Raw genomic sequence first — 14,577 nt, forward strand, 5'->3', positions numbered from 1 at the left:
CTCACCCTCCCGCCTCTCCTTTTTTCTTTTTTCCCCCCTGGGATTTATTTATCTTCTATAATCGAAACTTTGTAGGAGGCCACGACCGCCTGAAAGCAGGTATCTGGAACTTATTTATCTTCTATAATTGAAACTTTGTAGCCTTGAGCGGAGCCCAGTGCCAGCCAGGGCAGGCAGGAAGATTGGCTTTCTCCATCGCCCGGGCAACCCAAACCTCCTGCTTGCTCCAGCTCCATGGCCGTCGCCATCTTTGTGACGGAGTGATGGTTAATTTGCATATTACTCTTTTATTAGGTAGGATAATACTGGAAGTCCTAGTCACAGCGATCAGAAAAAAGAAGGAATAAAAGGCATCCCAATTGGAAAGGAGAAAGTAAAAATGTTATTATTCGCAGATGACATGATATTGTACATAGAAAACCCTAAAGACTCCACCAAAAAACTAACACATATAATAAATGAATTCAGCAAAGTAGCAGGATACAAAATTAGTATCTAGAAATGGATGGCATTTTTATACACCAATAACAAACTTGCAGAAAAAGAAACTAAGAAAACATTTACTATTGTATTAAAATGTAATAATAATAAGGTACCGAGGAATAAACTTAACCAAGGAGGTAAAAGGCCTATACTTGGAAAAATATAAGACACTGAAAAAGAAACATAGGACGATATAAACAAGTTGAAGATTATACCATGTTAATAGACTGGTAAAATTAGCATCATTAAAATGTCCATACTACCCAAAGCAATCTACAGATTCAACACAATTCCTATTAAAATAACAATGGCATGCTTCTCTGATCTAGAGCAAATATCCCAAAAATTTATATGGAACAAAAAAAGACCCCAAATAGTCTCAGCAATTTTGAGAAAGAAAAAAGTTAGAGGGAATCACAATACCGGATTTCAAAATATACTAACAAGGCCACTGTAATAAAAACAGCCTAGTACTGGCACAAGAACAGGCATATAGATCTATGGAACAAAACAGAAAGCCCAGAAATCAACCCACACCTTTATGGTCAATTAATATTTGACAAAGGAGGCAAGAGCATATAATGGAGTAAAAACAGTCTATGCAATAAACGGTGCTAGGAAAATTGGACAGGTACATGCAAAAAAAAAAAAAAAAAGAAGAAAGAAACTAGACCACCAACTTACACCATACACAAGAATAAACTCAAAATGGATAAAAGACTTAAATGTAAGTCACAAAACCATAGAAACCCTAAAAGAAAACATAAGCAGTAAAATCTCAGACATCTCTCAGGAATAATACTTTTGCCAATATGTCTCCAAGGGCAAGGGACTAAGGAAAAAATAAACAAATGAGACTACATCAGTGGTCGGCAAACTCATTAATCAACAGAGCCAAATATCAACAGTACAATGATTGAAATTTCTTTTGAGAGCCAAATTTTTTAAACTTAAACCATATAGGTAGGTATACTGTTATTAACTTAATTAGGGTACTCCTAAGGCTTAGGAAGAGCCACGCTCAAGGGGCCAAAGAGCCGCATGTGGTTCGCGAGCCGCAGTTCGCTGACCATGGGACTACATCAAAATAAAAAGCTTCTGCACCGCAAAAGAAACAAACAAACTGAAAAGGAAACCCACTGTATAGGAGAACATATTCCTCACTGATTCATCTGATAAATAATCTCTAGAATATAAGAGAAACTAATACAAATCAACACAAGAAAGACAAATGATCCAATTAAAAAATGGGCAAAGGACCTGAATAGACACTTTTCCAAAGAGGACACACAAGAGGTCAATAGACATACGAAACATGCTCAACGTCACTAATCATCAGAGAGATGCAAATTAAAACTACAATGAGGTATCACCTCATACATGTCAGAATGGCTACTATCAATAAGTCAACAAGTGCTAGTGAGGATGTGGAGAAAAGGGAACACTAGTGCACTGCTGGTGGGAATGCAGACTGGTGTAGCCACTGTGGAAAATGGAATGGAGTTAAAAATGGAACTGTCTTTTGAACCAGTGATCCCACTCTTGGGTATATATCCTAAGGATCCTCAAACACCAATCCGAAAGAACATATGCACCTCTATGTTCATAGCAGCATTATTTACAATATCCATGATCTGGAAACAGCCCACGTGCCCATCAGATGAATGGATAAAAAAGCTGTGGTAGCCCTGGCCAGTACTGCCCAGTGTCTGAAGCGTGAGTCCACAAATTTAAGGGTCGAGGGTTTGATTCCTGGTCAAGGGCACGTACTTGGGTTGTGGGTTCACTCTCCATCCCTGGTCAGAGTGCATGCAGGAGGCTACCAGTTTCCTTTCCTCCCTCCATCCCTCGAAATGGAAAAATATCCTCAAGGGAAGATCAACAACAACAAAAAAAGCTATGATACACTTACACAATGGAACACTACATGGTTGTAAAAGAGAAGAAACTGCTCTTCTTACCTTTTGACAGCATGGAGGGACCTGGAGAGTATTGTGCTAAGCTAAATAAGCCAGTCAGAGAAAGAAAAATCCCATATGATCCCATTAATATGTGGAATCTAATGAACAAAATAAACTGACGAACAAGATAGAACCAGCATGGATACATGGAACAGACTGACAAATGTCAGAGGGAAGGGGGGCTGCGGACTAGATAAAGGAAGGTGAATGGTTTAGCTCAAGTATTTGCATACCCCATGGACAAAGATGACAGTGTGGTGAGTGTAGGGGGGATAGTTTGGCAAAGGGGGGGGTGGGATCAGGGACATCTGCAATAGTGTCAACAATAAAAAATTAAATATAAAAAAATGCCATAGCCTTCCTTTCCCCTCCCAAAGTATTCACTCTTTTCAGGAGCCACAGAGAGTAAGTCCATTTCCTTTAGATGCATTAAATGATCTTCCCCAGACTGCACCTCCACAATCCTTTTCTTATTTCCTTCCACCTTTACAAGAACACACAATGGAATGTACTGAGGAAACACAAAGTATTCAAGTTCCAAGAGGCATGGAGGGGTGTGATCAGGGGCAAGAACAGCAAAGAAATCAAAGACAAAGACTGAACAGCCACTGGTTTTGACAAGAGGGAGCAGGCACTGGTAGTCTTAAACACAGCAATTCCAGTACTTTTATTTTGTGAATGTTTGTGGGGGAATGGTGTGGGAAAAACAACTAGACCACAAATAGTGAATAGGCTAAGCTGTGAGGTCCCACATTTGAGGAATTCAATAGTTCATTTTTAAACGAGAGAAATAGAAGGTATCTAGAACGCTATCAGAAATGAGCAAAAATGTTTGTTTGTTTTTAAAAAAAAGCCGAAACCGGTTTGGCTCCGTGGATAGAGCGTCGGCCTGCGGACTGAGGGGTCCCAGGTTTGATTCCGGTCAAGGGCATGTACCTGGGTTGCGGGCACATCCCCAGTAGGAGATGTGCAGGAGGCAGCTGATCGATGTTTCTCTCTCATCGATGTTTCTGGCTCTCTATCTCTCTCCCTTCCTCTCTGTAAAAAATCAATAAAATATATTTTAAAAAAAAGAAAAAAGAAATGAGCAAAAATGTTCTTCTAAAAAAAACTCATCAGGAAAATTGCAAGGCACATGACAAAGTACACAGTACGCTACCATTCGTGTAAAAAGGATATGTATTCATAGTGATTGTGGCAGAGGGAGCAGAGGCAAAGAGGTGGATTGGGAACCAACGGAAGGGAGATCTCACTATTAATCATAGTGGTCATATGGTTTTTGACTTTTGACTGCTGATATAATTAACTAGAGACCCGGTGCACGAATTCGTGCACCAGTGGGGTCCCTCAGCGTGGCCTGCGGGATCGGGCCGAAACCAGCTCTCCAACATCCCCAGAGGGGTCCCGGACTGTGAGAGGGTGCAGGCCAGGCCGAGGAACCCCACCAGTGTACGACTGGGGTCGGGGAGGGATGCAGGAGGTTGGCCAGACAGGGGAGGAGTGTGGGAGAGCTCCAGGGTGTGTCTGGCCCATCTTGCTCAGTTCAGATTGGCCGGACCCCAGCAGCAAGCTAAACTACCAGTCGGAGCATCTTCCCTCTGGTGGTCAGTGCATCTCATAGAGACTGATCAACCAGTCAACTGTCTGCCCCCTTGGTGGTCAGTGCACATCATAGCGAGCGACTGAGTGTCCTTAGCATATCATTAGCATATTACGCTTTGATTGGTTGAACGGACAACTGGACACTTAGCATATTAGGCTTTTATTATATAGGATTATAACAATAGATTTTTCTGATATTGAACCGAACTTGCATTTGTTAGTATAAACCTAATTCAACTTTTTAAGTTAACTTGCTAGGTTTTCTTTCTAATCAAGGCAAATTAAAGCTATAATGCTATACCACTTTTATTTACTAATTTTAATGGGCAAAATGTACAAGAATAGCCTGGCGGATGTTACTCAGTTTTGGCTCAATGTAGGGGGGAACCGATGGATCGATGTTTTCTGTGTCTCTATCCTTCTCCCTTTCCCTCTCTAAAAATCAATTTAAAAAAATCTTTCTAATGAGAGAATGAAAAAGCAGATGTGGTTAAGTGTTAACAGTTGAGGAATAGAGGTGAAAGATATTCAGGAATTCTTTGCTCTATTCTTACAAAATTTCTCTAAGCCTGAGACTATTTTAAAATAAAAAGCTCAGGTTGAGGACAGTTGGTGAGATTAGAAATTACCCCCATAATAACAGAAGCATTCTATAGTGTACAAAATGCTCTGAGATATTACCCATTTTGAACCCACAACTCTGAAACATAGTACTGATATTATTCCCATTTGACACTTAAAGAAACTAAGAATCAGAAAGGCTAAGTGAGTTGTATGGTACAAGGCAGTGTTAAGGCTGACCCAAAATCTGGTTTGCTAAATTACCCTCCTAGATTCTATTCCTCTTTGAGGTTTATCTTAATTACTAGTTACTTTCCAAACGATACAAACCTCACCCTTGACCTCTAATTAAACAATGCTCATTTTCTAATTATTTCAGATGCTAATCTCACTCTTCCAAATAAGACTAATTGCAGCTCTGGGAACAAAAACCAGTTCTACTTCTATTGTGCTCCCCATTGGGCACTCCCAATAAATGCCAATTCCTGCTTCTTCGCTTTTACTAACTCTCTAGCCCCATCACCACCACTGAACATACACTCTTCACTCTTCCACCCACATTCTACTTCTTTAAGGACCAGTGTAAGTCCAATGTACTATTTAAAAACAAGCATTTCCCTTTAGCATAGCATGCAGTCAGAGCTCTGGCTCCAAGGACAAAGAGAAATGGGCTTAACTCGCAACTCCACAGCCTGCTGTGTTAGTAAGTTGTTTATTTTCTCTACAGTCATCATCTCCTCATTTATGAGCGGTCTCAAACTGTATCTCCCTCAAAGGGTTGTTGTAAAGATTAAATTAGGTAATGCAGACCAAGTGCTTAACAGATGCAAATAATAAGCGTACACTAAACGTTTTTTTTTAAAAAATATATTTTTATTGATTTCAGAAAGGAAGGAAGAGGGGAAGAGAGATAGAAACATCCATGATGAGAGAGAATCATGGATCGGCTGCCTCCTGCAAGTCCCCCACTAGGGATCGAGCCCACAACCTGGGCATGTGCCCTTGACTAGAATTGAACCTGGGACCTTTCAGTTCGCAGACCGATACTCTATCCACTGAGCCAAATCGGCTAGGGCAGTGTACACTAAATGTTAACTACAAGACACCAAATACAAAACAGTACACCAGGCTAAGGTTGCAACCAAAGAAGGAAGAGCATACAGTAGAAAATGGAACTGCCACTTCTTAAAACTGCTATCATCAAGAAGAAGACAAGGTCAGAGGTGTTCAAGAGGACATGGGGGAAAAAAGGGAACCCTTGTGCACTGTTGGTGGGAATGTAAATTGGCTCACCTACTATGGAAAACAGTATGAACAGTCCTCAAACATTTTTAGAGACAACTACCAATGACCCAGTAAACCTACTACTGGATATATATCCAAAGGAAATGAAAACAGAATATCAAAAAGATATCTGCAGCCCTGGCCTGTATGGCTCAATAGTTAGAGCTCCACTTCCCCACACCCAACTCCTACTCCCTTGCACAAAAGGGTCTCAGGTTTCCAGTGAAGGGCACATACCTAGGTTTGCAGATTCCATCCCCAGCCAACCAGGGGGCATGCAGGAGGCACCAATTAATGTGGCTCTCTCACAAGGATGTTTCTCTCCCTCTCCCTCTCCCTTTCCCTCCCTTCCTCTCTCTCTAAAAATCAGTGGGGAGAAAATATCCTTGGGTGAGAATTAAAAAAAAACAACAACAAAAAAGGTATCTGCACTCCCATGTTTACTGCAGCATTATTCATGACTGCCAACATATGGAAATAACCTGTGTGTCAATGGATGAAGAAGATGTGATACACACACATACACACACAATGTAATACTATTTTATCATGAGAACAAAGGAAATTCTGCCATTTGCAGTAAAATGGATGGACCTTGAGAGCATTATGCTAAGTAAGCCAGACAGAGAAAAACAAATACTGTATGATATCACTTATATGTGAAATATATAAAAAATGAACTTACAGAAACAGGTGGTTACCAGGAGGTGAGGGAATTGACTTACAACTTACAAGTAGAAGAGGAATAAGTTCTGGAGAGCTAATGCACAGAATAGTGATTACAGACAATACTATAGTATATATTTCAAAGTTGCAAAAAGACTAGGTTTTTAATGTTCTCACCACACAAAAACTATGTGACACGCTAGAGGTGTTAGCTAATGATTTGGTGGCAATTATATTGGACTACTGAAATATATCACATCACCACGTTGTACATCTTAAACTTATATTAAGTTAGACATCAAGTATTTCTCAACTAAAAATACAAAAACAAAAACATGCCAGGGCTAGAGGGATACTTTCTTAACAAAGGGCATGTACCCAAAGCTCACATCAGACTTATTTTTAAGACCAAGTGCTTCTCCTCTAAATTAAAAATAAGACAAAGATGTCTGCTTTCGCAACTTCCTTCAACACTGTACTATATGTAGCTTCTAGTCAGAAAATTAGGCAAGGAAAATAAACAAAGGGCACCAAGATCGGAAAGGAAATTAGAAAACTATCTCTATTCATAAATGACATGTCCATCCTATATAATAAAAGGCTAATATGCAAATTAACCGAACAGCGGAACGACCAGCTGCTATGATGTGCACTGACCACCAGGGGGGCAGACGCTCAATGCAGGAGCTGCCCCCTGGTGGTCAGTGCACTCCCACAGGGGGAGCGCAGCTCAACCAGAAGCCCCGAGCCAGGCTCATGGCTGGTGAGCTCAGCGGCGGTAGCGGGAGCCTCTCCCACCTCCGCGCACCCCCACCCCCACCCCGGTGCAGGAATTTCATGCACCGGGCCTCTAGTATATACAGAAAGTTCTAAGGAACACACACACTCTATTGGAACAATAAAGGAGTTCAGCACAGATGCAGGATAGCAGGATACAGGATCAACACACACAAATCAACTGTCTGATGTGCTACAATGTGGATGAGCCTTGAGGATATTGTGCTAAGTGAAATAAGCCAGTCACAAAAGGACAAACATTGTGATTCCACTTATATGCAGTATGTGGAACAAATTTATAGAGACAGAAAGTAGAATAGTGGTTGCCAAGGGTTGAGGGGAGGGGAGAATTTTGCAAGATGAAAGACTGTGGAGATGTATGGTGGTGATAGCTGCACAACATTGTGAATGTGCTCGATACCACTGAAATGTGCACTCAAAAAATGGTTAAGATGGTAAACTGGATGTACCAACTGTTGTGCTTCAAGGGACATCAAGAAAAAGTGAAAAGACAACCCACATAATGGGAAAAAAATAGTTATAAATCACTTCTAATAAAGGATTTATATTTAGAATAGGTAAATTCTTACAATTCAATAAAAATATAACCAAACTTAAAAATGGGCACAGATGAGGTACTGACAACACACTACAATACGGATGAACTTTGAAAGCATGGTAAGTGAAACAAGCAAGACACAGAAAGCCACATATTGTATGATTCCATTTACATGAAATGCCCAGTAAGTAAATCCACAGACACAGAGTATAGATCTGTAGTTGCCAGGGGTTGGGGTAAGGGGTGAATGGGCAGTGAATGATAATGGGCACAGGGTTTTTTGTGCCAGGGTCGGAGGAGGGATGATTAAAATGTTCTGAAATTAGGGAGTTGTGGTAATTGCATAATTCTGAATATACTAAAAATCACTGAATTGTATAATTTAAAAGGGTTAATTTTTATCTCAATGAAGCTGTTATAAAAAAAGAGAGAAACTGAAGGGAACATTCAGAGAAAAAGGAGTTGAGGATAGAACAAGAGGTACAGGGCATAAAGCTAAGCAGATAGCTGAGCACAGACTAGAGTTTGGACTTAAATTCCAGAGTCACTAGGAGAGCAAGCAAAGCTTTCTAAGAAATAGTAAGCGGCAGGCTTAGAACTGCGGCTTGAGGATGACTAACCTGCAGCAGAGTGGAGAAGGCACACTTTATGTCCCTTTCTATCTGACATGTTAAGAGTCTCGCTTATATGCCTTACATTACACCTAGGGAATCACACATAGAATATTAAGTAAACCTACTTCTCCAACACCCTTTGTATGGCCAATTATCAAAGAGTGAAGTAACGCTTAAAAATACATTTAAAATCACCACCACATTTAACCACCACCAGCACTATTTGTGTTTTAGGGGGAATTTCAAAAGAATAAAAGAAGGGCCCAAAGTCAACAAAACACAGATGTCAAAATTATAAATGTATTCAGTATCACTGCAGCAAGCTGCTTAATAAATGTTAGCTGACTTAAAACCACTAGTAAGAACAGCAAACAAGGGTCTTGATTTAACCTTGTTTATTATACAAAATCCAATCAATCACTGTTTGCAGAAAATATCTCAAAGGTTCAAAGTACAAATTCCGAAACCAGGTTTCAATTTGTTTTGAGCATTCCATTAGAGCTGAGAAATCAGCTGAGTCATCGTCATATAACATACTATAGTCATAGAAATGCTAGGGTTCTGCTTCACAGCCAACTCACAGAGTATGTAAATCACTTAAAAATAAGACTAGCTTAGTAAGAAACTTAAACTATATTAGTTTTATGTTTGTTTTGAAAATAAAAACTATGCCTTAGTAGAATGTTACTTTCTCTCTTTTGAATCTTAAAATCTCCATGACCCTTTGCCATCTGGTCTCTCTGGAATTCAGGACGAGAAGCCCTGTTCTGGTGGGACAATGCCACCCTACTTCAATAGGGCATTTTTTTCAAGAATGCATAGCACAAGTCCAGGCCCTATGTTTCGTTCTCTTACCAGGGTTATAAGTTTGTCACCAGTGAAAGCTGAAAACAGGCAACTCTGATGTCTAAAAGGGAGCTCCCTTCAGAATAACCCTTCAACAAGGCTCAATCATTACAACTGATCAATTTAAAGATCTGTAATTATTGTAATTTCAGCAATTTAAATTACTAGTTTACTAGTAAATGAATTGTCTAGCACATTGTAAAATAAAAGAAACTGAGTTAGTATAAGGTAAACATAGTGCATACTAGGTAAACTGTTAATTTACTTTAAAATGGTGTGTATGGGAGGGTGGCAGGTGATACATTGAGAACCAACACGTCACCTATGTGATAGTCCTGCAAAAAAGGTCTAACTAAATCTAATCACACAGAAACAACCAGATAAATCCCAACTGAAGCCTGCAAACAGGACTAGTCTGGATATTCCAAAATGTCAGTCATGAAAGGGGAAGAAAAGGACAAGGAACTGCTCCTGATGTAAGGAATTACAGACAAGGCAACTAAATGCAGCCCCGGATTAAGGCACTGAGGCTTAAATTCATATTTAACATATTTAAAAACACGTTGTTGGAACAACGGGGAACATCTGAATATGGAACCTAATAGACAGTAACAAAGTTAACTTCCTTGTGCGTGGTGATAATTTTTTGTTGTTACCTAGAATGCCCTTGTTTCTGGGACATAAAAGTTGTTTAGTGGTGACATGGCACGAAAAACTAATTTGGCAAATAATTATACTTGGTAAATCTAGATAGAGGCACAGTACAGGTGTTCATTGTTCCATTCTTGGTTCTTTGCTTAGGGTTAAATTTTTTAAATTGCAAATGCGAGGACATTTTTTCGATTTTGAGTGAGAGATGTATCATAAGTCAGTATGAGCAGAATGCATACAGCACATACCTACTTTAGTCTTTGCAATCATGGGCGAGACTTTTGAGGCTGTTATAAACACAACTGTAAAAGACTTTAACTCATACTTGCAGACTGACGTCAGATGCCAAAATTCACAAGAGATTACAGAACAGCACTCGGATTTTTTCATGACATTTATATTTAAATTTCCAGAAGGTTGTTACACATTTAAAGATAAGCTTAGTTGGTGATTCATTTATTCTATCAACTGACTTACCATATAGCTGCTGGGGTAAGCTAGAAAGAAACCTATCAATATAAATTTGCTGGCCTACAAACCATTTCACAAGAAAGCAGCAGAAAAACTTAACCAAATCAAATGACTGTTTTCCAGACAGAGGTTGATGAATTGCAGGAGCAGGGTCCACACTCCCTAAGGGACACCAAATGCCCTGGTTTATGCCTGTTTTTCCTCACCTTTTCTTATTCAGCATTTGTCCCAGGCAGGCAAAAGCACCTCCAATACAAATGTCTCGGTTTAGATACTACATCATGCAGTACTACAGTGTGACCAACTTCTCTTATATGATGGTATTTAATGTTGGTTTAGAAGAACAAACAGCATAACCTGAAGATGTCACTTGTGCTTTAGACAATATGACCTACATTGTGGTAAATTCCTTACTGGAATAGGCACAAAATATAGAGAAAAATTGTTCTAACGTTTTTAGAAAGGAGAAACCAAAGCTATCTTTTCCTCTACTGTGTAATGTAGAATACAACACTGCACAGGTGTAGGGACAGTGGGAGTCAAAAGGCCTGTCACTTGTTAACGGAACAGAATCTTGACTAAGTTATTGGCTCTGTCTCAACCACAGCTTTCCCTTGTGTAAAATGATCAGAATGCTGACTGGTCTCTACTTAATGTCACGGTCCAGCTCTAAATACTCAGTAATTCCATGGTTTTGTCCTCCAAAATGTTTTTTTTAATTAAATCAGTTGAGTTAGACTTTTTTATAACTAGAAATTATCTTCCTTCCCCAAACTCCTATTTCTGTTCTGACCTCTATTCTGTTCGGAGGCTGAGTGACTCCCATTCACCCAGGATGAAGGGCCACTTAGACTCCTCTCACAACTCATCCCTGGTTCCACTTCCTCAGTGACTTTTTCTGTCTCACCTTTTCTATCAACCACTTCAATTCAGGTCTGCATCACCTTTTGCCTAGATCACTAGTTATCATTGTATCATCTTGCTACTTTGCCGAAAAACATATAATAGATCCTCAATCTGATATTCAAGAACCTCTCCATCTGCCCCACATTTTTATGCCAACTGAACTACTCACTGCCATTTCAAAATTCCCTGTACTTTCTGGATTGAATGCCTTTACCCCTGCTGTTCTTACACTGCCCTTTTCTCTGCTTTTCAAAATCGATTCCATTATTTAAAGCTCAGTTCCAATGACACTGACATTACACCTAACCGTTACAGTTCCCTCTTTTCAGTGTCCATGATACTAACATAAAGAGACAATTTTACTGGCCAACAGAGGAGAAAGATAGCTTACCTAGGGTGGTAAACTAAAATTACCTCCTGAGCCAATTTTGTTGACTTGTTTCTCTGGCACAGGGTCCTGAGAACTTGTAACTTAGCAGAGGAAAAGGAGAATTTCTGGCAATACGAATCTGACATTTCAGATGCCAGAAGCCAGGGGTCCACACAATGGGATCTACACTCCCATGGTATTAAAAGATGTTTAAATTAATGGAAATTAATTTAACATTTAAAGATTTAACATTAACATGGTTATCTTCAGAAAAAATGCAAAGCTCTAGAACAGTGGTTTCCAACTGGGACAATTTGCCCCCCTCCCCCAAGGGGGGTTCTGGCAGTACATGAAGACATTTCTGATCGTCACAATTGCATGGAGAGTGTTACTGGCAGATACTAAACAGTCTACAATGCATAGGGCAGACATTACAATAATAAATGATCTGATCCAAAACATCAACAGCGCCCAGGTGGAGAAACTTCGATCTAGAAGAATTGCATGTATTTGTGGTTTCTGCCTCCCCAAGATATTCAAATATTTCAAGATGAAAAAGCATGTCTCTAATCAGAGACAGTACAGTCTGAAGCCAGACAGCTCCTCCAATTTCCAGTAGCATGACCCCCTGAAAGTTACTTAACCTTTTTATGCCTCTAAGTCTTCATCTATAAAACAGGGATAATAAGAGCACCTACCTCACACAATGTCCCAAGAATCAGATGAGTCCATTTAAAGTCCTTGGGAAAGTGAACCGGGCAGGTGTAAACATTCAATAAATTTAGCTACTTTCATTCCTCTCCTCCCTAGGGCCTAGTCTTGCATTTGGAACATAGAAGATGCTCAAGAAATGTTTGACTAGTGCCTGGTCTTCCTGGGGAGGGCACAAATAGGTAAAGATAGATAAATGCCCTTTATTTGGGAAAAAGGAAGCAAGAGCTAAAGGTGAAAGGAAGCATTTGCCCACCTACTCACATCTCTCCCTCCACAGAACACTTTCCCCCTCTAGGAAATGTGCCCCCCGTCATGGTCCTGAGGACACACTATCCTATAACCTTCCTATTTTCCTTTTCGTCCCTTCTGACCAACTGACGATGCTCATTCATAATGAGATGGTGTCCTGTTTGGACCCCTACCATCATCTATCTACCCTGTATTACTTACTTATGGACTTACTGTAGTCCTCCTGGTAGACTGTACAGCTTTCCATGGCTAGGGGACAACACTCGACTCCTTTTTCTATAACCCACGGGCCTACAGACCGCAGCAACTGTCAGACCCAAGCATGTCGTTTTGTACGTGAGGCACAGAGAGGCTAAGTGAACTGCCAAGAGTCAAGGTCATATTTTAGTGGTAGAGTTAGGATTCAAACTCGATACTTAGCTGATACAGAGAATCCAAGTTCTAGCTAACTGACTGTAATCACATATGAAAACTGTATCTGTGGTAGAGACCACTTTTTAATTAAGTCCCAGAAAACCTCTACAGGAATTATACAGATGGTTACCTGACAGAGCAAAAATGGAGGGAGAAATAGACCCCAACTCCAAGCTCCTTCCTGCTGCTGAAATTCCACCTTAAAAACTCCACCTGTTTTGTATCTTTAACATTTCCTTAATAGCTTTTGACAACAAAACTTATTTAAATGTCCAAGAACAGTTAAGTCAGTGATGTCAGGCTTCATTTCCTTTAAATGGATCCACAATTATTTTAAGTAACAGAAAATCTCTTATTGGTAGTCACTGACGCCCACCCTTCACCAACTGAACAGAGTCTTGAATGATCACTCTAACAGATTATCTCAAAAACGCCAAAGACCAGCAATCTGAAACGATTCTCTATGGCAAAACACAGCCAGGCCATTGGCATCGTGTGTTAATGTCACCATAAACCTAAACCTGACAATCATCAAGCACAGACTACACGAAGATCTGAGCAGGAGAAATGTTATTTTATTCTGTTCAAGTGAAACAACGCTGTTCACTTACTAGGCTAATCTAGAAGTTTCCCTGAGTGTCCCAAATGATGCAAAGGAAAGCAGCGAACAGGAAAGGAAAAGTCGGTAAGACCGAACAGTGAAAAGGAGCTAAGCATGGGGCACTGACTGCTTTGACGCTTAAGCAATTACAGCTCAATAAAAGTAAACAATTCCATAAACTTGATGCCATAAAGGCATCATTTAAGAAACAAAAACAAAACAAAACAAAAAAACACACTCCCTCCGTGGTGATGATTTCAGCTACCAGTGCAAAAGCACTCAAGCCCGGTAAGAATGATAACCACGACTCAGGGACATATTTTAAATTAATTTACCAGCCTATGAAAGAGCGGAGGCACGACCCGTAGCTTCCAAAGAAAACAAAACGCAGTTTCTGCTCAGTGAAGTTCAAGGGCAAAACCGTTCCCGGTGCAACAGAACCCTCCTGACTACAGTGCTGGGGGGCGGGGGGGCGAACACACAGTATCTTTCTATGAAGGCAACAATTTGAGTTACAAAGTAATAACGGGGAAGCCAAAACAGTTTGACAGCACGCCCTCGGGGCGGCCTCCGCCGTGAGTCACACAATGCCTGCACCGCTCGCCACGGTCATTAACGCACAAGTCCCTCATTCCAGGCTCCGGGGGGAGGGCGCCTTCGCCAAGTTTACGGGGCTTGCTCCGCGCCGGCCCCCCATCAAGGCCCACACGCGCCATGACGCGGCGCCCGCAGCCCCGCGGCGGCCCCCTCCCGGTGTGCGCCCTGCGAGCGGGGAAAATGACACAGGGAACCTGCGGCGGCCGGCGCGCGCCTCACCTGCTAAGACTCCTCTCCACGTCTTTGGTCGC

General features: G+C 40.7%; 1 protein-coding gene across 1 annotated transcript in view; it reads right to left on the reverse strand.

Moving 5' to 3' along the window:
- Positions 1–14,565, reverse strand: part of TNRC6A (trinucleotide repeat containing 6A) — a 93,724-nt gene extending 79,159 nt beyond the window's left edge. Inside the window, exon 1 of the mRNA XM_015563978.1 lies at positions 14,546–14,565. The gene's annotated coding sequence lies outside the window, so the exon portion shown is untranslated. The remainder of the gene's footprint in view (positions 1–14,545) is intronic.
- Positions 14,566–14,577: the final 12 nt, after the last annotated feature.

Source organism: Myotis davidii, unplaced genomic scaffold, assembly GCF_000327345.1.
Source record: "Myotis davidii unplaced genomic scaffold, ASM32734v1 scaffold150, whole genome shotgun sequence".
NCBI classification, from domain to species: domain Eukaryota; kingdom Metazoa; phylum Chordata; class Mammalia; order Chiroptera; family Vespertilionidae; genus Myotis; species Myotis davidii.